This window comes from Engraulis encrasicolus, chromosome 21, assembly GCF_034702125.1.
Source record: "Engraulis encrasicolus isolate BLACKSEA-1 chromosome 21, IST_EnEncr_1.0, whole genome shotgun sequence".
NCBI lineage: Eukaryota > Metazoa > Chordata > Actinopteri > Clupeiformes > Engraulidae > Engraulis > Engraulis encrasicolus.
The window spans coordinates 27,970,424-27,994,165 of NC_085877.1; the positions used below are offsets into that span (position 1 = coordinate 27,970,424).

The following is a 23,742-nucleotide window of genomic DNA, read 5'->3' on the forward strand; positions in this document are numbered from 1 at the left end:
CTGACCACTCCCGCTCCACTGGAACGGTACAGTGTGTACGGTGATTCATCTCGGTGCAGAGCACACACAAAGTGGTCTGGTCCTTCTTACAGAACAGCTCCTGCAACCTCTCATGCTCCTTACACATGCGCTCCTCCAGGTTAACCACCGGCTCCACCAGCTTGTGCTTGGTGAAGCGCGCGTTGTGCGATTTGATGTGCTTCTCGCAGTAAGACGTCAGGCACACGAGGCAGGATTTGACGGCCCGTAGACGTTTCTCTGTGCACACGTGGCAGGAGACCTCCTCGGTGCAGAGAGGTGCCGGGAGCTCTGGTGTGTCCCTGGCTGTCTCTGCGGAGATTCCCATCTCTGCCTCCTTGTTCACACTCTCTGCATGTGCACAAGCCTGTGGGCCAGAGGAGTTGGGGAGGTAGACCTCCTGTGAAGGTCCTGTGGGTCGACTGTGGGTCTTACCCAAGCTCTGGCCCTGGTCTGCTAAATGGGGCTCCACCATCTTGTATGCTCCAAATAGGGGCCGGATGACGTGATGGGGTGCCCTGAGTTTCAAGCTTTCAGGAAAGATGTCAGACCGAGAGTCGATGCCATGTCCCGTTTTAGCCATAGCCATTGACTTCATCAACTCTTCTTCCTCCACATGGGTCCTCTTTGCCTGCTTCCTGGATCCATTTTGAAAGGCCTTGCACTGTGGGCACTCCAGGCCTTTGTCATTGGCATTGCGATGGCCGCAGTGTTGGGGATCATTATTGGAGGTCTTCTTTGAGTTGGATGGTAAAGAGTAATCTTTTACTTTTATAAACTCTTTTACTTGTGGTTTTGTCTTGAAGAGTAATCTTTCATTTTTATATTCTTTTTTTTCTCTCGTTCTCTCTTGTCTGTCTGTCTCCTCCACTGCTACGCTGGATTCTGTCCCCTTTTCAATTTTCACTTTCATGTTCTCTTGTGTTCCTGAATTCACTTTAATCTCTTTCTCTGTTTTCACCTCCTCTTCCTCTTTACTGCCATCCTTTGCCCCATCTCCTTTTCCTTCTCTCTCTCCCTCCTTCACCTCATTTTTCACCATAGCCAAGGACTTTGATTTGATCTTATTCTGTTCTTCCTCCACCTGGTACCTCAAGAAGATGTCCACATCCATCAGCTTCCTGCCCCCCTTCTGAAAGGTCTTGCACTTTGGGCACACCAGGTCATTGTTGTTGTTCTGGTTGAAGGCATCCAGACAAGTCCAGCAGAAGGCGTGACGACAAACAGCAATTCTTACCGGGTCCTTGTAGAGATCCAGACAGATGGAGCACTGGAGTTTTGAGGGGATGTTTGTGTTCGCTTTTATATCTTGTTTGTCTGTCTTTTCTATAATTTCGTTTGCCTCTACTTTGACTTTCGCCTTCACCCTCCCCTCCACCTCTTCCTTCTCCTCTGTATCCTCTTCTTCCTCACCCTCTTTCCCCTCTTCCTCCTCAACTTCTATGTTGGATTGTGTCCCTTTTTCAATTTGCACTTTCATGTCCTCTTGTGTTACTGAATTCATTTTATTTGTTGTTTCTGTTTTCCCATCCTCTTCCTCTTTGCTGTCATCTTCCGCCCCCTCTTCTATCTTAGCTTTCATCTCTTCTTTGCCTGTCTCTTCCAAATTTTGTTTAGCTTCCAATTCAGCTTTTTCCCTCATCCTCTCCTCCTCCTCTTCTTGCTCATCCTCCTCCTTTTCCTCTTTCTCCTCCTCCTCCACCTCCTCCTCCTCCTCCTCCTCTTCCTCCTCCTCCTCCTCCTCCACCTCCACCTCCACCTCCACCTCCTCCTCCTTTTCCTCTTTCTCCTCCTCCTCCTCCTCTTCCTCCCTCTCCTTCTCATTCTCTTCCTCCTCCTTCTGCTCTTCCATGTCAGATTCTCTCTCGTCTTCCATTTCTACTGTCATGTCCTCTTGTGTTGCCATGTTCAATTTCACTTCTGTTTCCGTTTTCACCTCATGTTCCCCTTTCATTACATCTTTTGCCCCGTTTTTCTGTTCTATTACGTCTGCCCTCTCCTCATCTTTCACCATCACGTCCATATCAGCTTTTGCCAAGGCCTTTGATTTTATCTTATCCTCTTCTTCCTCCACCTGGTGCCTCAAGAAGATGTCCACCTTCATCTGCTTCCTGCCCCCCTTCTGAAAGGCCTTGCACTTTGGGCATACAAGGTCCTTGTTGTTGTTCTGGTTGAAGGCATCCAGACAATTCCAGCAGAAGGCGTGACCACATACAGCAATTCTTACCGGGTCCTTGTAGAGATCCAGACAGACATAGCACCGGAGATGAGAGGGGATGGGTGTTTTGGCATTCTGCTCCTCCTTCTCCTCCTCTTCTTCCTCCTGACCCACGCCCTCTTCCTCAATCTCACTCTCTTGCTCCTCCTCCTTCTCCTCCTCCTCCTCCTCCTCCTCCTCCCCCTCGTCCTCCAACTCCATCTCCTCCTCCTCCTCCTCCTCCTCCTCCTCCTCCACCTCCACCTCCTCCTCCTCCTCCTCCTCCTCCTCCTCCTCCTCCTCCTCCACTTCCTCCCTCTGTTGCTCATTCTCTTCCTCCTCCTTCTGCTCTTCCATGTCAGATTCTCTCTCATCTTCCATTTCCACTGTCATGTCCTCTTGTGTTTGCACATTCAGTTTCACTTCTGTTTCCGTTGTCACCTCATCTTCCCCTTTCATGACATCTTTTGCCCCATCTTGCTGTTCTATCATGTTGGCCTTCTCTTCTTTCACCGTCAAGTCCACGTTCACTTTCGCCAAGGCCTTTGATCTTATCTTATTCTCTTCTTCCTCCGCCTGGTGCCTCAAGAAGTTGTCCACCTTCATCTGCTTCCTGCCTCCCTTGTGAAAGGCCTTGCACTTTGGACACACCAGGTCATTGCTGTTGTTCTGGTTGAAGTCATCCAGACATTTCAGGCAGAAGGCATGATGACAAACAGCAATTCTTACCGGGTCCTTGTAGAGTTGCAGACAGACATAGCACCGGAGATGAGAGGGGATGGGTGTTTTGGCATTCTGCTCCTCCTTCTCCTCCTCTTCTTCCTCCTGACCCACGCCCTCTTCCTCAATCTCACTCTCTTGCTCCTCCTCCTCCTCTTCTTCTTCCTGACCAACGCCCTCTTCCTCAACCTCACTCTCTTCCTCCTCCTCCTCCTCTTCTTCCTCCTGACCCACACCCTCTTCCTCAAACACACTCTCTTCCTCCTCCTCCTCCTCCTCCTCCTCACCATCATCCTCCTCACTGTATTCCTGCTCCTCCTGCTCTTCATCATCTTCCTCTTCCTCCTGAGGCATTATGTTCTCCTTCAGCTTCTCACAGCTTCCCTTCAGAAACTCCATGTCCTCTGAGGTGAGTTATTGCTTTGATGATGATTTGACCTAAACAGAGGTCAACCAATATTACATTTGCATTATTTCAATTATCAGTTCAACATTACATTGACTTCACATTGTCTTAGTTCTGTGGTTCCCAAACTTTTTCTGCAGGGACCCACCACCTCTCATATTGCAAACGGAAACGGTATTGCTAACGTTTCATTAGAATTCACAAGAAAAACAATAGGAAAAAAAACAACAGAAGTGAACATGGTTACTAACCAATTGAATTATGCTGTCTATTAACCTATGGTTTTTCCCATATATGAAAAGTTCTTCTGTCCGTGACCCTTGCAGGACCTCTCTGATGTTCTTGCATAATGCATATCTATAAAGCACCATAATGCACTGTAAGCCCCATCAGGCAGCCTGTGGTTTATATACAGTCATGAGCACTCATAACACCCTTGGATTTATGAAGCATTATAAGCTAGATTCATGGTTATTCATTACTGTTAACATAAAGCATCATGGGTGTTACCAAAGATCATTGTACACTGAGTAGGGTAATTAAATATGGAGACTGAAAAGGAGGAAATGTGCTTTACTACCTCTGCTGGAAAACACACAATGTAGCCGACTGGTGGAACAAGTTGGACGTGTTTTATATCTATTGATCTCTACAGTATTAAGTGCTTTGAAACAGCATGGTAGGCCATGCCGGTGGCATTGTGTAATTATTATATGCTGGGGCGCTGACAGATTTCCTATCCAATGAGTTGTTACCATATCAGCTTAGAGTAAGGTATTTAAAAAAAAAAAATGTATCAGCACTAAAAACATTATTTTACAAGCGGATTCCAAAAAAGTTGGGACACTTTGTATTTTGTGAATAAAATCTAAATGCTGGCATTTTTAAAACATCTAATATGTTAATAAGGTAGAGCATTATGTACAGACAACATATCAGTTGTTAAAGTTGAGCAGAATTATTGTTTTGAGGTAATTATGTGATCATTTAAAATTTGACCCATGCAGCAAATCTCAAAAAAGTTGGGACAGGGCCAAAACATGTTGTAATAGTTGGATAATTTTAAAAATTACACAAGGAAGAATATTTTAAAAGGAACTATATTGACTGCCAACATGAATGCACAAATAAAATACCATCACATAGAGGCTATGGCACTCAGCAGCAAAGATTTTGAGGGACTAATTACTTATCTATTACACAGAAAGATTGAATTATCAAAATTGCAGGTATATAAGGCCTATTTCCGTAATATAGAGTTCTGTGTAATCATTGCACGAGTTATGAGATCATGACATACTCGTGGTCAATAAGCAAACTATGACACTCCGACAGCTCTCAAAAAATGACCATAAACACAACACTTGATTAATGCACATGATGCAGACATTAAACAGTGTTAAGTGCGGAAAAACTCATTCTATGGACCTATGAGACATATGAAACTGTCCTCTGATTACAGAATGGTAAATATTTAATCCATTTTGAAAATTATGGAGTCATGCACCCTCCAGCTTATATAGAAAATGAATACTTCAGCTTGATTTAGTGGTCAGTCTGAAAGACAGCATATATGATGGTAAGGGGGTGCAGAGATGACTTGGTTAGGATCTTGTAGAGCATTAAAATGAATGCTGAGTGATACATACAGACTTTAAACAGCAAACATAGCTACCATGGCATTATATTTTGTAGCACCGCCTTTAGATATTGCCCCATAATGGTGGCAAATTTCAATCTCTACTATGTTCCAACAGTGTGGTCCATCATTAGAGTAAACAGGTCACAAATTTAGTTTTCTTGCAGTCAGGATATGCCACATATTAAGCATAACAAAAAGGTTAACAAGTTGAAGAACACACCTATCAATTGAGCTGCTGAAATCATGTCTCACACATAAAAATATCCAATTTTTGAATGAAATTATGCCATCAAAGTATTTAACTGTTCAGTCCCATCCCTTGTGTTGTGTTTAGTCTTATCCAATATAAAAAGCATTTTATTGGCCCTGTCCCAACTTTTTTGGGATTTGTTGCAAGGGTGAAATTTTAAATGATCACATAATTACCTCAAAACAATATTTCTGCTTGACTTTAACAACTGATATGTTGTCTGTGCATAATGTTCTACCTTGTTAACATATTGAATGTTTTGAAAATGCCAGCATTTAGATTTTATTCACAAAATACAAAGTGTCCCAACTTTTTTGGAATCCGCTTTGTACATGAATCATTATGAATGAATGAATGAATGAATGAATGAGTGAATGGATGAATGAATTAATTAATGAATGCATTTATTTATTTATTTATTTATTTATTTCATCACACCACTTGAAAACAGTCTATGAACATGTAATGATGAGAACAGACTTGACATGATAGAAATAGGGATCTCCAAAAGAATTTGATTTGTCAGATTACTATACTGCATTACACTTCCCTGACACTTTTATGCAAAGATACTTACTGCCAAGTTACAGACTTTGGGTCAGCAAGGGGACTTGAGCTATGGATGACCTGGGACCATGGGAACTGATTCCAAATCTGATTACCTAACCTGGCAATGCCTACATTTTGGGCCGCATTGAGTCCAATTCAATTAATAGGCCTGGTCTCCATGAGGGAAGAGATTTTTATATCTCAATGGGACTGATAGAATAAAAGCCAAATACGTAACAGAAAAAACAGTAAATAAATAATAGAAAAGTATGAGTTTATGTTACCTTGTCTGTAGTGATAGTCTGGTATTCTGTCAGTCCTGTCAGTTCTCCGCAATCTGTTCCTTCTTCCTCTGATGCAGCATAGTTTTGTTTTATGTCCTGAGTTTCATTTCTTCTATAACAAGAGCGGTCTCCCTGACGAGTGCATTTGCATGTGAGTGTGGGTAGGTGTGGTCTGTGTGTGTGTGTGTGTGCGTCTGTGTGTGTGTGTGTGTGAGAGACTCTTTCTCTCTCTCTTTCTGTGTGTGCATACCTGCATACGTTCCAGGTGTGTACTAGGTAATTAGATGCAAAACATGAAGGTGTGCCTGCATTAGCTACTCTGCCTGTCTGTAAAAGTGGAACATCAACTTTGCAACTGGGATTTAGATTTCAGTATAATTTATTCCTAGGTATAGTAGATTACATAAATAAAAAGTGTAGTAATAGTAATGTTACACACACACACACACACACACACACACACACACACACACACAGACACACACAGACACACACAGACACACACACACACACACACACACACACACACACACACACACACACACACACACACACACACACACACACACACACACACTCACTGCTGCTGGTGTACTTGATAGACGCTTTTTAATATTTGTTTTTTTTCTTCAAATGCTACTATTACTATGTCAGAACGCTACAAAGGACTTTTAGAAAAAAAAGCACAACAAAATACCTCCTCTTAATGTATGTTCTCTACAAGTCTTCTGTTGTCCAGTCCTGCACTTTAAATGATTTAGATTAGTCTATGTCTGCATGGGAAAGCAAGAAACGTAATTTCAAATTCTTTGTATGACCAGTGCATGTAAAGAAATTGACAATAAAACCAACTTGACTTGACTTGACTTGTTACTTAATATGTAATATTCTACATAGTTTGACCAAAGTGCAGATCCTCAATCAGAAAAAGACACAAGATGAAAACTATATATCACAAACATCCACTTATATCAAATGTTATTTTATCAAACATTAAAAACATGAATGACAATGCTATACTTCCAAGTTCACATGGAATTCAAAGAAAACCCTCAGACATGAAATTACGATTTCTATTCTTTTTTTAAAAAAATCTTGAAACATTATATAATGCGCTCAACTCTACAAAAGTGAAAAGAAACTGGATGCTGATTCCAAAATAAATAATTTAAAAGATAAGAAAGACCAGCTGTCCTTATCACTGTTTAGATTTTATTGCCCGTCATCCGGTCTTGTCCTTCTTCAGTGTCAGGCGCGAGTGATAGTGACTAGGAGTGGTTTACTTTCTTCTCTTATGTACTCTCAAAAAGAATTATGACTTTTGACTGGAAAGTAGGCCGCATATCAAAACCACACAAACATCGAGGAAAATGTATAGGTATGAAAAGGTCTGCAATTGTATTTATTTATTATATTCATTATTACCTTTCATTTCCCAGATAGACTGCCTAAAACAAATTGTTGCATTGTACTGTGTGTTTTTAAACTCTTTTTAAACTCACTTTTTCAAATCATTAGTTGTCTTTTCTACAAATCTTGTCTATTCTACAAATTAATGATGAGTTTTTATTCATAATTTAATTATTTTATGTTGACAAATGTGAAATCATGGGCTGTATCGAACCGTAGATCATAAATCGTGATACGAACCCAATCATGAGTGGAGTTCATCGTTACAGCCCTAGTGGGTACTTCAGCTATAAAGGTTAACCATTCTACCGGAAGAGCAGGCCTTCGGGGAGAGACTGTCCAGACGCAATGTTGTTTCTCCATTGACGTCTCCTGCTCGATTCGAGCAGTAAATAAAATACATAGCAGATCTCATCAGATTATACAGTAAGTGCCACTCTGATATTTATATGACCCACACAGCACACAAGTGTTCACTGCACACTGCGAACACAACGCAAATTGCATTTTATGCCTCACCCGAGGAAGGGGGAGAGCACTGATTAATTAAAATGTTGCATGCATGTTGCATGTTGCATGCTATAATGTACATATCCTTAACATGTACAAACACCTTAGAAATAGAAACTGTTTACCATCTGAAAATGTTATGCAAGTAAAATAAGATGAATGAAATAGTCTCCCACTCCTCAACTAAAGACAGCAAGCAATTTGATAGCCTTTATCCTATGTTTTTTTTATGAAATAAGGTTTAACACAGCATATAGTGGTAATATCTATGACCGGAGTCTATCGCCAACCTTGATTGACATTCAACGTGACCATTGTGGGTGAGTTCTTCTACTGAGGGCATCAAGCCCCCTTTTTGACAGGTGATATCACCAATGGGGCTGAGTTCCGCTGCCCATTTGGAAAGTGAGGACTGAAGTACGGGAAGAGCTTCAGCCCGCTGCCGAAGGAGCAGCCAGTGAAGGAATATATGTGACCTTTGACCTCTAGATCATAGAAAGACACCAGACCCGCCTCGTGATCCACAAACACCCCGACTTTCTGAGGCTTTGACGGCAGAGAGAGGTTGACCTTGGGGTTATCCAGGGCTGCGTAGCAACCCTCCCCGTACAGCACGAGGGCCCAGTAGCCATGGGCGGGCTCGAAGGAGATCTGCCCCTTCCGATTGGCCGCCTCGCTCGCCACTCCAATGTCCCAGCCAGTCTTGTCCCCCACCTCCACCTCCCAGTAGGCGCGGCCTGAGCTCAGCTGGTTCTCGCCCAGCAGGCTGCTGAATACATCAAACCTTTGGGGTACGTCGGGAACATCCAGGGGGCTGGAGCCATGGCTTACCTCCTTGCCGTCCTCGGACACCCTCAGGTGGGGGTTAGCGGTGTCCTGATCCAGGGTGACGTCCACTGATTGAGGGGAGGCAACCCATGAAAGCAAGTGAGAAAATGTTAGAAACTTAGTCTGATTGGTTATTTTGATGACATTTTTAGGACATGCAGTCAAAGGCATGGAAAAGAACCAAGCCCTTAAAAATTAGCATATTCAAGGGACCAAAGTAGCCTACACGTTGTCATTTTGGCATGAATATATTCTTTCCTGAAGCTTAGGCCCCAATTCAAATCACCATCATCAAATCAAATCATGGTGACATTCTCCCTCTAGTGGAAATTTTTGGTCACTTCCTGTGAGCAGAACTTTGCAATAATGACATGAGCCAACTTACTCAAACAATAAATTAAATGTAAAAATAAAACATCAAAGGGAAACTCTACCATATACTCTTACAAAAGTAAAATAATGTCCAAACGCAACAATATACATTAAGGGAGAATAAAGAGAAGAGAATATTCTTCCGCACTGCACTTCCACAATGTCAACATAGTGACATAGTCCCTCTAGTGGACATTTTGCATCACTTCATGAGAACGGAATTTTTATTTCCCTTTAGGTTCAGCATGTCAGTAGCTCTGAGGAGTCTACACTTACCAGTGAATTTCTGGACTCTTCTTATTTCTGCCGTGAAAATAAAAGTATCATGAGTGTACAATTCAAATCGTTAATACATGAGTGATGATGTACTGTATCTTTGAAGAGAAAAGGGAATGATTTCAAATATGAATAATTGAACTGAAAACACAAACACAAGTCGTAGTAAATTCATCGTACCCAAAACTGTTAGTTTATCAAGCTCAGCTTGTATGTCATTCAGTAAGGCTGCTGTGATGTTCCTCAAACTTGGGAAATTGAGCTCTGTATCCATGGTAACATCTTCCCAGTCCTGCCCCCCTTTCATGTCAGGTTTTTTGGGATACTTCTGCAAAGTAAAGCTCACTCAATTTTTCTCCAATGTAAAATGTAAACATTTCCTGAATTCCTGGATGTTTACAGATTAACAAAACAATAATCTAAACAACAGATGACACACAACCAATGGTAGCACTTTACAATAACCTTCCGCTATAAACAGTTAATAAACAGTTAGCAAACAGTTAGCAAACAGTTAACTATTAGTTAACTAAAGGTTTACTATACATTTATAGGTGTATACTAAACACTTACAAAGTTTTAAAATATATTTATTAGTCCTTCAGTAACACTTAATAGAACATAATTATAAGTTACTTAATATATTATTAAAAATACTTTTATGATTAATTAACTAACATATAAACAGTAACTTAAGCAAAACAAGTGACTTATAAACTATTAACTAATTATTACTTAATATATTATAATTATTAGTTGTAGTTTACAATTTATAGTTCAATATTAACTAAGTACTTATTATTTAATCATTAATATATTGTAATTAAATGTTTTTTAAGTGTTAATATTAACTAAACTATTGTTAATTACTTATAAATAATTTAATAATAATTATGTATAGTATTTATTAATGTATTACTAATGTTTAAAATTCAGTATGGGGAACCTTATGGTGAAGTTGGTTGAGCTTTATTAATGTATAACTAATGTTTAAAATTCTGCATTGAGAACCTTATTGTGAAGTTGGTTGAGCTTTACTAATGTTTAACTAATGTTTAAAATCCAGTATGGGGAACCTTATGGTGAAGTTGGTTGAGTTTTATTAATGTATAACTAATGTTTAAAATTCTGCATTGAGAACCTTATTGTGAAGTTGGTTGAGCTTTACTAATGTTTAAAATTCAGTATGGGGAAACCTTATGGTGAAGTTGGTTGAGCTTAATTAATATATAACTAATGTTTAAAATTCAGTATGGGGAACCTTATGGTGAAGTTGGTTGAGCTTAATTAATATATAACTAATGTTTAAAATTCAGTATGGGGAACCTTATGGTGAAGTTGGTTGAGCTTAATTAATATATAACTAATGTTTAAAATTCAGTATGGGGAACCTTATGGTGAAGTTGGTTGAGCTTAATTAATATATAACTAATATTTAACATTCAGAATGGGGAACCTTATGGTGAAGTTGGTTGAGATTAGTTAATATGTAACATTAAAGTGATACTGTCCCATTTTTGGACATAAGCTCATATTACACCTCCCCTTGAGTCAAGTTATTGAGTTTTACCTTTCCCTTATTTTTTGTTTTACCTGTACTTCTTGTCGTTCTCTGAGTACGGCAGTGCAAATTTTATCTCCAAGCTAGCAGTTAACATTGAGTTCTGAGACCAGCTAGCCGCCAGCTGGTCTCATAGGACTCAATGTTAACTGCTAGCATGGAGGTAAAATTTGCACTGCCATACTAGAACGGTTGACCATACAGGAGGAGAAAGGTAAACTCAATAATTTAACTCAAGGGGATGTGTAATATGAGCCTATTTCCAGAAATTGGACAGTATCACTAGAAATGATCACAGTACAAATGATTTTCACTTGGTCTCAAGAAATACATTTTCACACTGTTAGAGAGAAAAGAATTATCAATGATGTTAAACTGTTGTTACCCACTACTGAGTATGGTACACGTCAATGGTAGGCCAGGATCAATGGGCTACAGAATGTGACACTAGGCTTTGGGTAGAGTGAAAAAGATACCAATTAAAAGACAACATACAATATGTTTCTACAACATTTTCACCATTTATATTAGAGCAGGTCAAATCAAAAACCCCAGCACGCTACAAAACAGAGAACTTGCCAGGGTCACAACACACATTTCCCAGATCAAATTCCCTTACAATACAAAAATAATTTCTAACATAAAAATGTAGCCTCAACACAAAACATTAAGTTTCTGTCCTTTTATGTCCTTATTAGATCCACGGAGGCGAGCGCAAGCCGACAAGAGCAGTAATTCAAGAGAGTTGGCCGCTTCACTCCAAAAATGTCCTTTGGAGGATTAAAGTGACGTCCCGTGAATTGAAATAGTCCAAAACAAAAAGGAAAGGATATCGAAAGCAAAATGAACGGGGAAAACCATAATGTTCGTGTCAAATGTCCATCTTGCATAAATAATAATAATTATTATTTATTTATCATTATAAATAATCATGTATCCATAGAAAATATTGTATGCAACCCTAATGAAGAATGACATTCTTAAATACAAACATAGGATATAGGGAAAAATGGGCATTAACAAAATGAAATAAAAAAACTCACAAGTAAGAGATTGAAAAGTTTAAATATTTACAATTACCCCACCCCCCCCCCCCACCCCCCCGCCCCCCAAAAAGGTTTGAACATTTAAAAAAAAAAAAAAAAACATTGAATTGTCCTTCAAAAATTGGAAATAGTCCTTTAAATCCTCAAAAGACACGATGTAGAGAGTTCCTTTAAGTTGTTCAAAAAGAAAAATAGCTCCTTTCAAACAGTTCAGTTCAAGGCGTTGAAGTCAGTCATAGTCAGTGATGTGACACGAGCAGGCCACAATCCTACCAAATATGCCATGCGCAATGTAGAACAGGATCACATTCGAATGAGTGGGTGGCTCGCCATCTAGTAGTCGACGAATCCTCAGCAGAATCCAGATCCAGCTCAAAAACTTCACCTATGTGAACATATGTCATCAGTTAAGTTTGGTTTATTTGATAGGGACAGACACATCATGTAGCCTAGGCTGTAGAGCAGCATAACAGAAAAGCATCATAGCAGTTACAGCCGTAAGCTACACACCCAGGACAATGTTGAATTCCTATCAAATATCATCTGTTTAAACTTAAAGTTGTGCAACATTTAAAATCAATCTTCTCAAAAGAAAAGCTATGCAAACTGCAAACCTGCAAACACTTTGTTCCTACTGCATTGCATACCATTCAGTTAAATAACCATTATCAAGTAAACAGGGTGAATACATAGTGTACTGAAATTGAGGTAACCTTGCAATTATACATGGGCCCGTACAGTGTTCAACACAATGTTATGAGGAGGGGCAAGACACTGGCAGCCAAACATGTGAGATACGTTTTTGACCGTCAGCGGTTTCCAACAATCAGAGGTGGAGTTGTGCACAGCTAGGTTCGCGCAGTCAGGTTATAAACAACATTTAGAACCCATGTATAGGCCTAGAGAATTACACCTTGCACGCAATGGGTGCGTGATCACAGCATGTGAAATACAGTCTGCTTACTCCGAACTCATTTCAACCAGCCAACATCAAACTTAAGTATTAACAAAACAAAATACAAATTGCAGGTTTCACCTGAAGTATTTGGCAGTGATAGACAATATAAGAATTAGGTTACAACAGTATGGGGAAAAATAGACAAGTTGCCTTACCAAGACGATTGAAACAGAAGAAATACTCGATGGAATACTCCATGGAATCCATACTGAAAAAGAAACACAAAGGACAGGAGAGTCATAACATACACAGGGCAGCCGTGGCCTAGTGGTGAGGCAGCCGTGGCCTAGTGATAAGAGAGTTGGTCTTTCAATCTGGGGGTTGCAGGTTCGAATCCCTCTGACCCCTCCCTACATCTCCATGGCTGAAGTGCCCTTGAAAAGGCACCTAAACCCACATTACTCCAGGGACTGTAAACAATACCCTGACATATAATAACTAAGTCGCTTTGAATAAAATGAAAGTGTCAGCTAAGTGAAATGTAATGCAATGTAATGACATCACAGTTTGAAATCATTGGCTCATGACTCAGGAGTACATGATCAATGCAAACAAATATATCTCCAGCACATGCATTAAGTTTTTTGTCTAAAGTAAAATGTATTCCATGGCAAACTATTAACAGTTTTTTTTGTAAAGAGGCTTGGTTAACACATGCCAGTTGAATTATGACTTAACAAACTAACCACGGTATGCGAATGATGATTCTCCTCTTTGGCTTCTCTGAAGTCCAGGCGAACAAAGTTGGCAGGCACAGCATCCTTTATTAGCGTTGTCATACCACGGGCGACCTTAACAAAGCATTGCTTCTCAACGTGCTCAGATCAAACCTCGGTCTCAGCGTTGATCTGTAACCATAAATACCAGCATGTATTTTAGTTCGTTAGCAAAACAACTTCATTTTGGCGCAAGTATGCTACTGGTTCTGGTAACACATCTGGTAAGCCATCGGATCGCTTAACACAAAATTGAAAGCATAATTTTGAAATAGCGATCTGGAAATACCATATAAATGTAGCGTTGTGTAATTACACATTCATATATTTTTTAATTAGGCTTCATTAGGCTACATGAGTCATGACAAGTTTGGCGAGCTAGCTTATTTGTGCTAGCTAATGCGTATGATTGGACATAATTATGCATCTTACCTTGAAATATGGACCAGGATCCCTCTTGATGTGATTAATTCATTCACGCCGAAGTGCCTGCTCTTTGGCGAAACGGTGGAAAGTCTGTCCACGGTAGGATTTGTTTCTCTTTGAGGACGTAGGACTACATTTGGGCACACAGCAGTGAGGCGCCAAACAGCTGGTGTGCAGCCGGGTGTACCCCTGAAGTGTACCCCTCAACGTCTTTAGAAAGTTCCGGGTGAATAAGGCGAATTGAAACAAAACAAATACTCGATGAAAGGAAGCCTCTAGTCTTCGAAACTTACATCATTCACAGAGCTGGACGCTCCGTACTCCAAAAGGAAACATAAACTTCATAAAAAACGAATTATTTTCTTTTGATTGTTTCTAGCTCCAAAGAAAATTCGACTGGCTCGGCAGACGACAGACTGAAGTGAACGGCTCCAGGGAAGCCACAGCCGGTTTCAAAATAAAAGTCCCAAATCGTAATTGTCACAGTAAAGGTTCTGCTATATCAAATTCATTTAAGTCATGTTTTTAACAATAACAACCCATCATTAATTCATTGTTTCACCAAAATTACCTCTATTTATTATCCCATTTTACTGTGTATGATTTTTATAAACTATTTATTTTACATTTTCAATAGGCATTTGTCGACTGGGTTGCAGATGAAATAGGCTATCAAACAACTAGAACAGCATAGGCCTACAATAAATAAACAGAGGAAAGATATCAACCTAATCAGCTGATTTATTTTATTTATTTCAATGACTTGAAAATAGAAGACAGTTCAGTGCAATAGAAACTTTAACTTAAAGGTGCAATTATATTTACCAATATAAAACGTAAGATTGTTTATGACTGAAAAACAAAATATTTGGCCACCAGCCTTGAACCACAAGAGTTTAACAGTAGGTGCCATCCCATTGCCAACTAGGCCCTCATAGGCCTATTTACACAAGAGGAGAAGAGAAAATAGAGAGGGAAAGAAGAGCATGATAATAGAATGGAGGAAGAAAGGAGAGATGGGTGAGGAGGAGTGAATGGCAGAGAGGAGTTGTACTCTTTCTCTTGCGCACACAGTCTTCTCTCTGTCCACCCTCTTTCTGTCTCTCCCCTCTCCTCTCCTCTCCTCTCCTCTCCTCTCCTCTCCTCTCCTCTCCTTTCCCCTCTCTCCTCTCCTCTCCTCTCTTCTCCCCTCTCCTCTCTTCCCCTCCCCTCCCCTCGCCTCTCCTGTACTCTCCTCTCCCCTCCCCACCCCTCCCCTCTCCCCTCCCCTCTCCTCCCCTCTCCTCTCCCCCCTCCCATCTCCTCTCCCCTACTCTCCACCTCCTCTCCTCTCCACTCTCGTCTTCTCTCCTCCCTCTACTCTACCCTCTCCTCTCCCTTCCTCTCCTCTCCCCTCCTATCCTCTCCCCTCCCCTCCTCTCCTCTCCCATCCTCTCATCTCCTCTCCTCTCCTCTCTCCTCTCCTCTCCTCCCCTCTCCTCTCCTCTCCCCTCCTGTCCCCTCCCCTCCTGTCCCCTCCCCTCTCCTCTCCTCTCCTCTCCTCTCCTCTCCTCTCCTCTCCTCTCCTATCCCCCCTCTCCTCTCTTCTCCTGTCCTCTCCTCTTTTTTCCTCTTCCCTGTTCACCTCTCATCTCCTCTCCTCTCCTCTCCTCTCCTCTCCTCTCCTCTCCTATCCCCTCCTCTCCTCTCCTCTTTTTCCCCTGCTCTGTTCTCCTCCTCTCCTCTCCTCTCCTCCTTTATAATTTGTAAACTACAACTAATAATTATAATATATTAAGTAATAATTAGTTAACAGTTTATAAGTCACTTTTTATGCTCAAGTTACTGTTGATATGTTAATTAATTCATCATAAAAGTATTTTTAATAATATATTAAGTAACTTATTATTATGTTCTATTAAGTGTTACGGAAGGACTATTAAATATATTTTAAATGATTTATAAGTAATTAACAATAGTTTAGTTAATATTAACACTTAAAAATTATTTCATTACAATGTATTAATAATTAAATAATAAGTACTTAGTTAATATTGAATTATAAATTGTAAACTACAACTAATAATTATAATATATTAAGTAATAATTAGTTAACAGTTTATAAGTCACTTGTTATGCTTAAGTTACTGTTGATATGCTAATTAATTAATCATAAAAGTAGTTTTAATAATATATTAAGTAACTTATTATTATGTTCTATTAAGTGTTACGGAAGGACTAATAAATATATTTTTAAAACTTTGTAAGTGTTTAGTATACACCTATAAATGTATAGTAAACCTTTAGTTAACTAATAGTTAACTGTTTGCTAACTGTTTGCTAACTGTTTATTAACTGTTTATAGCGGAAGGTTATTGTAAAGTGCTACCGGGAGTAGTGTCTTACAAATAAAATTTAGAGAGAGTACATCTTCTTTTTTTAAAGAAAATAAATATATTTTTGGAAAAAAGTTATAATTTGTTCATAATTTATGATATTAATGTATGGTATAACATGACCTATTATTATGTACTTATGTACTAATTGTGTTCTTCAGGCAGTGTATCGAAGGCCAACCTGAAGGAACTGGATGGGGTCCTCCTGGTGGAGTAACTGGCTGAGGTCTGTAGCGATGGCCTCCAGCTTCTTCATCTCCTCCTCCAGCTCCTGCCTCAGCCTCTGCTCCTCCTCCTCCAGCCTCCTCCTCCTCTCCCTCAGAGGCCTGAGCGCCTCCTCCTGAGCACTCCTCACTGCCTTCAGCACCTCCTCAAACACACCATGCACCTCCTGCTCCTCTGCCTCTATGTGATTCTGAAACAGAAGGCCGAGGAGAGGAGAGGGAATGTAAGGAGAGGATAAAACAGGAGAAGTAGAGAGGAGAGCAAGAGAGGAGAGGAGAAGAGAGGTAGCGAGAGGAAGGGAGAAGACAGAGAAGAGGGCAGGAGATGAGAAGAGTAAGAAAATAACCTTCAAAAACCAGCTCTGAGTTCCTCAATTCATTTCATTTTTCTGTGCATACTGTGTTCATTTTTCTGAGACATACTGTAATCATGTAAAATCAATGACAAAAAGTCACAGTGATTTAATAGTGGTAGATGCATAGCAGTTGCGATTAATATGTAATTTACATACGGTAGGCATAACGTGATCCAATATACTGTATCTTTGTTACCTACATGTTACATGTTACATGTGGAATTTCCATTACCTTGCAATCCAGGGCAGAAATCTGGAATTCTGTTAGCTTCCTCATTCGCTCTTGGATCTTCTCTTCAACATGATCCTTAGTTTTCAACAACTCAGCCTAAAAGACAAACACACATGTTAATGATATAATAGATAAATGAATGAATAAATACATTTATTTCTTCCCACCTCTTTAGTCAGTCAGTTATGACAAGGTATGTTATGATAATAATCTTCAAGTCAAGTCAGTCAAGTCAGCTTTTATTGTCACTTCATATGCACAGGTCATACAAAGAAAATCAAATTATGTTTCTCTCTATACCATGCCAAGACATAAACATGCACAGGACTGACATTAAAGCATAAGAGTAACAGAAGTAAGTAACAAAGACACTCATACGTATATATTCACAAGTACCTTCTTCTCAGACCACTCCCGCTCCACCGGAACGGTACAGTGTGTACGGTGAATCGTCTCGGTGCAGAGCACACACAAAGTGGTCTGGTCCTCCTTACAGAACAGCTCCTGCAACCTCTCATGCTCCTTACACATGCGCTCCTCCAGGTTCACCACAGGCTCCACCAGCTTGTGCTTGGTGAAGCGCGCGTTGTGCGATTTGATGTGCTTCTCGCAGTACGACGTCAGGCACACGAGGCAGGACTTGACGGCCCGTAGACGTTTCCCTGTGCACACGTGGCAGGAGACCTCCTCAGTGCAGAGAGGTGCCGGGAGCTCTGGCGTGTCCCTGGCTGCCTCTGCGTGGATTCCCATCTTTCCCTCCTCGTTCACAAGCTCTGCACGTGCACAAGCCTGCGAGCCAGAAGAGTTGGGGTGATAGACCTGCTGTGCCCGACCGTGGGTTTGACCCAAGCTCTGGCCCTGGTCCGCTAACTGGGGCTCCACACTCTTGTATGCTACAAATTGGGGACGGGAGACCTGATGGGGTGCCCTGAGTTTAAAGCTTTCATTGAAGATGTCAGGCTGAGAGGCGATGCCCAGTCCCGCGTTTTCCATAGCCGTTGACTTCATCAACTCTTCTTCCTCCACATGGACCCTTTTCACCTGCTTCCTAGATCCATTTTGAAAGGCCTTGCACTGTAGGCACTCCAGGTCTTTGTCATTGGCATTGCGATGGCCGCAGTGTGGGTGCACGTTAGTGGAGCTCTGCAGCGGCTTGGATGGTGAAGAGTAATCTGTCGCTTTTATGTCCTCTTTTACCTGCGCTTCTGTCTTTGCTTCTGTGTCCGTTTTCGACTCTGTTTCACTTTTCTCTTTTGTATCCGTTCTCCTTCCCTCTTCATTTTCCTCTTCTTTGCCGCCTTTCTCTTCCTCTTTTGTATTGACTTTTATGTCCTTTTCCCCTTTAGAATCTGTTTCCACTTTGAGGTCCACTTCCTCCTTTCCCATTTTCTCAGCTGAGTCCGATGCTTTTCCCACTGAAGTTTTCACTTTCGTTTCCTCTTCCGTCCCGTCATTTACTTTCACCCTTGTTTCTCCCTCCATCTCACCTGCTGTTTGCACTTCTTCCGTGTTCGATTTGACCTCTCCTTCCACTTCCCCTTTCAAGTCATCTTTCAGCTCATCTTCTTGCCTCTCTATCATGCCGTTCTTCACCTCCCCCTTCACCGTTGCTTCCGTAGTATTCTCCTTCACTTTCACAAAATTGGCTTTCTCTTTCGCCCTCTTCTCTTCCTCATCCTCCACTTCGGACCTGATGAAGCTGTTCTCCTGTAGCATCTTCCAGCAGTCCTTCAGTAAGACCTTGCACTTTGGGCAAGTAAGGTCATTACTGTTGTCTTGACGGTGTCCTTCTACACAGGTCCTGCAGAAGGTGTGCAAACAAAGTAGATTCACTGGGTCCTTGTAGAGCTTGTGACAGACAGAGCACTGGAGATTTGAGGGGACATTATTGGAGCTCTCCAATGGCAGGGGTGGTGATTCACACTCCATGTCTTCTGAGGTGTTGTTGTTGTTGTTGTTGTTGTTGTTGTTGTTGTTGTTGTTGTTGTTGTTGTTGTCGTTCTCTGAGTAAATTACCAGTAGGGTCTAATACCTAAGCAGAGGTCAAACAACAGTACTTTACACTTGGGGGAGCAACAGTGGGATTGGGCAATCAATGACCCAGGCTGGATTTGATTTGAACCTGGGACGGCATTTGTTATTGCTGTCAGCCCATATATGATATGGGTGTGTTGCACCTATTGTATCTGCCATTAAGAGCACTGCACCCTGTCGAGGGTAATTTAATCACTATGTGGAGACTTAGGAGCAAATGCTTTTACACCACCTAGGTGTATGTTGAAAGCATTAAATATAGAGAACTGGCACAACGAGTAGGACAGGTTTTTATTAAAGCTCTATTATGTGCTGACATATCCAGGCATGTTAAGTCAAGTTGATGGCATCGTTTCAGTATTATTTTGAAGATGACCAAAGATTTATATGCCAAGGAATTGTGAAAGATTGCATAGTCCTACTTGTCAACAGGAAATAGTAAATATGTCAAATATTTCTCAGCCATGACATAAAAAGTTGACTTCAGATACACTAAATGACAATGACAACACAAAAGCTTTGTGGGGAGTGTTTGCATTAATGTATATCAGACAGGCATATACATTTAATTAATCTAAAGGTTTAAACACAGAATAATTAAAATCAATTAAATATTTTACTTTTTCATTAACAATATTGGCCTTGTCATGCAGTTTTCAACTTTCTTTATTGATATAATTGATATTAGGGGCCTAACTGTATATTGTATGCACCTGGCCAACAAATCTACTAAGTGAATCATGAGGAATAACATAACATTGGTATGCATGTTTCATCATAAAAAAGCGGATTTCTGGAGGTCCAAAGCATAGATGTTCTACTGTAAAAATCATCTCATCGTCGTTTATCAGTGGTATGTGACATCTAGCTGTTTGGGAGATCGTTTTGTAACATTTAATATTCACTTAGCCTATGCTTTTATCCAAAGCAACTTAGTTATACATCAGCAAAGTATTCGTTACATAGTTCCTGTAGACGTTTTCAGGGCACATCAATGTAGATGATGTTGGGCTCCAAGACCGACTCCTTAACCTTGAGAGTTAGACATAGCTTGCCCCTCAAATTAAAAACAAATTCATTGTCATCCATTGCTGAGAAGAGAACTACATTTGCCACTTAATTTAGATGTAGGTTGTTTTTATGCACAATGACCAAGGTTGGAATTAAGATGAGTATAAATGGCGCATTGGAAAGAACGTTGGACTCCTGCCTCCAACTTGCCAAGTCTTTAAGAGAAATGTTGGAGTCGAATGGTGCAGACTGATAAAAATAGCTTTTTTTGTGCCTCACTCCACCCAATTCAAAGTGATAGAAGAGTATGGATAACATGAGGTTCAAACTCTATTTTTTTTGGTAATAGAATTACAATAAAAGTACATGTAATAGAAAAGTAAACAGGTGGTGTTTCGGTACCTTGTCTGTAGGGATGGTCTGCTGTTGTGTCCTCCTGTGCAATGTTGCTGTGCCATCCTCCTCCTTCCGTCACTGAGGTAGTAGTTTCATTTCATCATCATGTCTGAGTTTCATTTCCAGGATAACAAGAGTTACCTCCCTGATGAGCGTTGGATTTGCATGTGGTTGTGGGTGAGGGCATGGGTGGGTGTGGTGTCGTGTGTGTGTGTGTGTGTGTGTGTGTGTGTGTGTGTGTGTGTGTGTGTGTGTGTGTGTGTGTGTGGTGTGTGTGTGGTGTGTGTGTGTGTGTGTGTGTGTGTGTGTGTGTGTGTGTGTGTGTGTGTGTGTGTGTGTGTGTGTGTGTGTGTGTTTACATGTATGTGTGTGTATACTGTAATGTATGTTGATATGGTAGCAACTCATTGGATTGGTAATCTAGCTGTCAGCGCCACTGCATATAATAATTACACAAAGCCGCCGGCATGTTCTAACATGCTGTTTCAAATCACTTACTGTAATACTGTAGGATCAATAGATATAAAACCTGTCCAACTCGTTCCCCATTTCGTCTACATTGTGTATTTTCTAACAGGGGTAGTAAAACACATTTCCTCTTTAGTCTCCAACTGATTTAATTACCCTCAGGGTGCAATGTTCTTTTTTAAATCTTTTTTTTTAATGTAGCAGCAAGGTAAACAGTATCAAGTAACAAAACATTACATTCCCTGCCCAAGTGAATTGAGGGAACCAAATGTGAATTGGGTTAATGAATGAATTGAGTTGGTAGAGTAAAAAAAAGAAAACCTCATTTAAAATACAGTCTAATGAGGTATGACACGGTTAAGAGATAACCAATCAGAATGCAGACACATACCTCTTGCATGATAGTCTTTATGCACACACAGTGTGTGTGTGTGTGTGTGTGTGTGTGTGTGTGTGTGTGTGTGTGTGTGTGTGTGTGTGTGTGTGTGTGTGTGTGTGTGTGTGTGTGTGTGTGTGTGTGTGTGTGTGTTTGGGTGTGTTTGCATGTATGCGTCTTTTTGCGCGTGTGCATGTGCGTGCGTGCAAATGTCTCTTTGAGCTTGGACTTGGTAAATAGTTAACCTTAAGGGTGTGCCCGCATTAGTAAACACGCCTGACTGGTACATCCCAGGAAAAGTGGATCATCAACATTGCAACAGCCGTTTATATTTCAATAGAATTTATTCCTAGCTACAGTACATAAATAAAGACATTGTTACACATGACACATATTTTCCTCCAAGTGTACATCCAAGGTTTGGAAAAAAAAAGAAATCAGGATATAAACCTCTTCAATTCGAAATTAATTTCAAACAATTTACACATACAGGGTGTCCCAACAATGTATAGTCTACGTAGACACTTTATATCTACATGTACAAACCCCAACTCCGATGAAGTTGGGACGTTTGGTAAAGAGTGAATAAAATCAAAATGCTATCATTTTCAAAACATTCAATCTATTCATTAGATGGAGAATAGTGAAAAGACAACATATTAAGTGTTAAAACCGAGAAAAAATATTGTTTTGGGGGACATATGTACTCATTTCTAATTTGATAAATCCAACACGTCTCAAAAGAGTTGGGACGGGGACAATAAATGGCAGCAAATGTCGAGGAAGACTAAAAACAAAACAAAAGACAACACTTAACAGTTAAATACATTAACTGATGAGATGATTTTATATAAAAAACAGTGTTAATTCCTATCTTGGACATGATTTCACCAGCTTAAATGGTGGGTGTATTCCTTGTCATGTTTTGCAATGTTTTCCTTTCTGTAGTGCTTACAGTGTGACAGGTCTTGACCAAAAACCCACCATTTTATCACCTGCTGGTCCTTATGATGGAGCCAAACTGTTAAAACATAGTAGAGAATGCAATTTGACCTTACTATGTGGCAGTAATCGAAGATCTCCCTTCAAAATATAATGCATGAGTGGCTTTTCAAGCTGTTTATAACCCATTTATACCACTCAGCACTGGATTTAACTCTACAGATGAGTGAGAACATCTTAACCAATGCACTACTGCACCCACATGCCATCATGGAGGCTGACTTTTGAAGCTAGCACTAACACAAGTTGGATGGTCCATTTTCACTGTAGCACAGGATGTGCAATGCTCTATTATTGTCAAAAAGAATGGACTTCTACAACTTCTGCTGACTTCTGTAAGCAAAGGACAATTTCCCATGTCTTCTGGGTCTATTTCAAGTGAGCTCAGGTGCTTAGGAGAATGTTACACCCCTGTATAATTTTCATGCATTAAGCATTCTTAATATGGTCAATTTTCAATAGCTCTAATTCCTGGAGTGCTAGAGTGAGACTACAGCCAATATATATTTCATGATGTCATGAACCTATACAATGATTTTATTAACAAAAATATGTCTTATATACACTCAATCGTGGTAAATCAAAGGGAATTCAAAAATGTATGTAATAACTATGGTAATTATTCCCTTTGATCTTTAATTCTGAGTGACTCAGCCTCTCTGTGATGATCTTATACCTGGACACCTATATTGTCCGTCAGTACAATTCATTTTGAAATGTTCTTCTTTGTTGTTTTATCTTATTTGGATGTTAACTAAATTTCACTGATCCCCGTCCCAACTTATTTGAGACGTGTTGGATTTATCAAATTAGAAATGCGTACATATGTCCCCCAAAACAATTTTTTTTTTCACGGTTTTAACACTTAATATGTTGTTTTTTCACTATTCTCCATCTAATGGATAGATTGAATGTTTTGAAAATGATAGCATTTTGATTTTATTCACTGTTTACCAAACGTCCCAACTTCATCGGAGTTGGGGTTTGTATGTATCAAGTTGTAATAGAATTAACAGACATCATCAGCTGTTCTCAACATTCTGTTCTGACATCACATGCATTCTAGTTCTAGCACTGCATATAATGCATATCACACACA

At 40.2% G+C, this 23,742-nt stretch overlaps 1 long non-coding RNA gene and 1 pseudogene across 1 annotated transcript; both read right to left on the minus strand.

Moving 5' to 3' along the window:
• Positions 1-8,230: 8,230 nt before the first annotated feature.
• LOC134437339 (tripartite motif-containing protein 5-like) lies at positions 8,231-19,302 on the minus strand (annotated as a pseudogene).
• On the minus strand, positions 12,168-14,855 carry LOC134437078 (uncharacterized). The gene is made up of 4 exons (XR_010032323.1): positions 14,176-14,855; positions 13,714-13,875; positions 13,183-13,235; positions 12,168-12,454 (listed from the first exon to the last, which is right to left on the minus strand). It is a non-coding gene; the product is annotated as an uncharacterized LOC134437078 (long non-coding RNA).
• Positions 19,303-23,742: the final 4,440 nt, after the last annotated feature.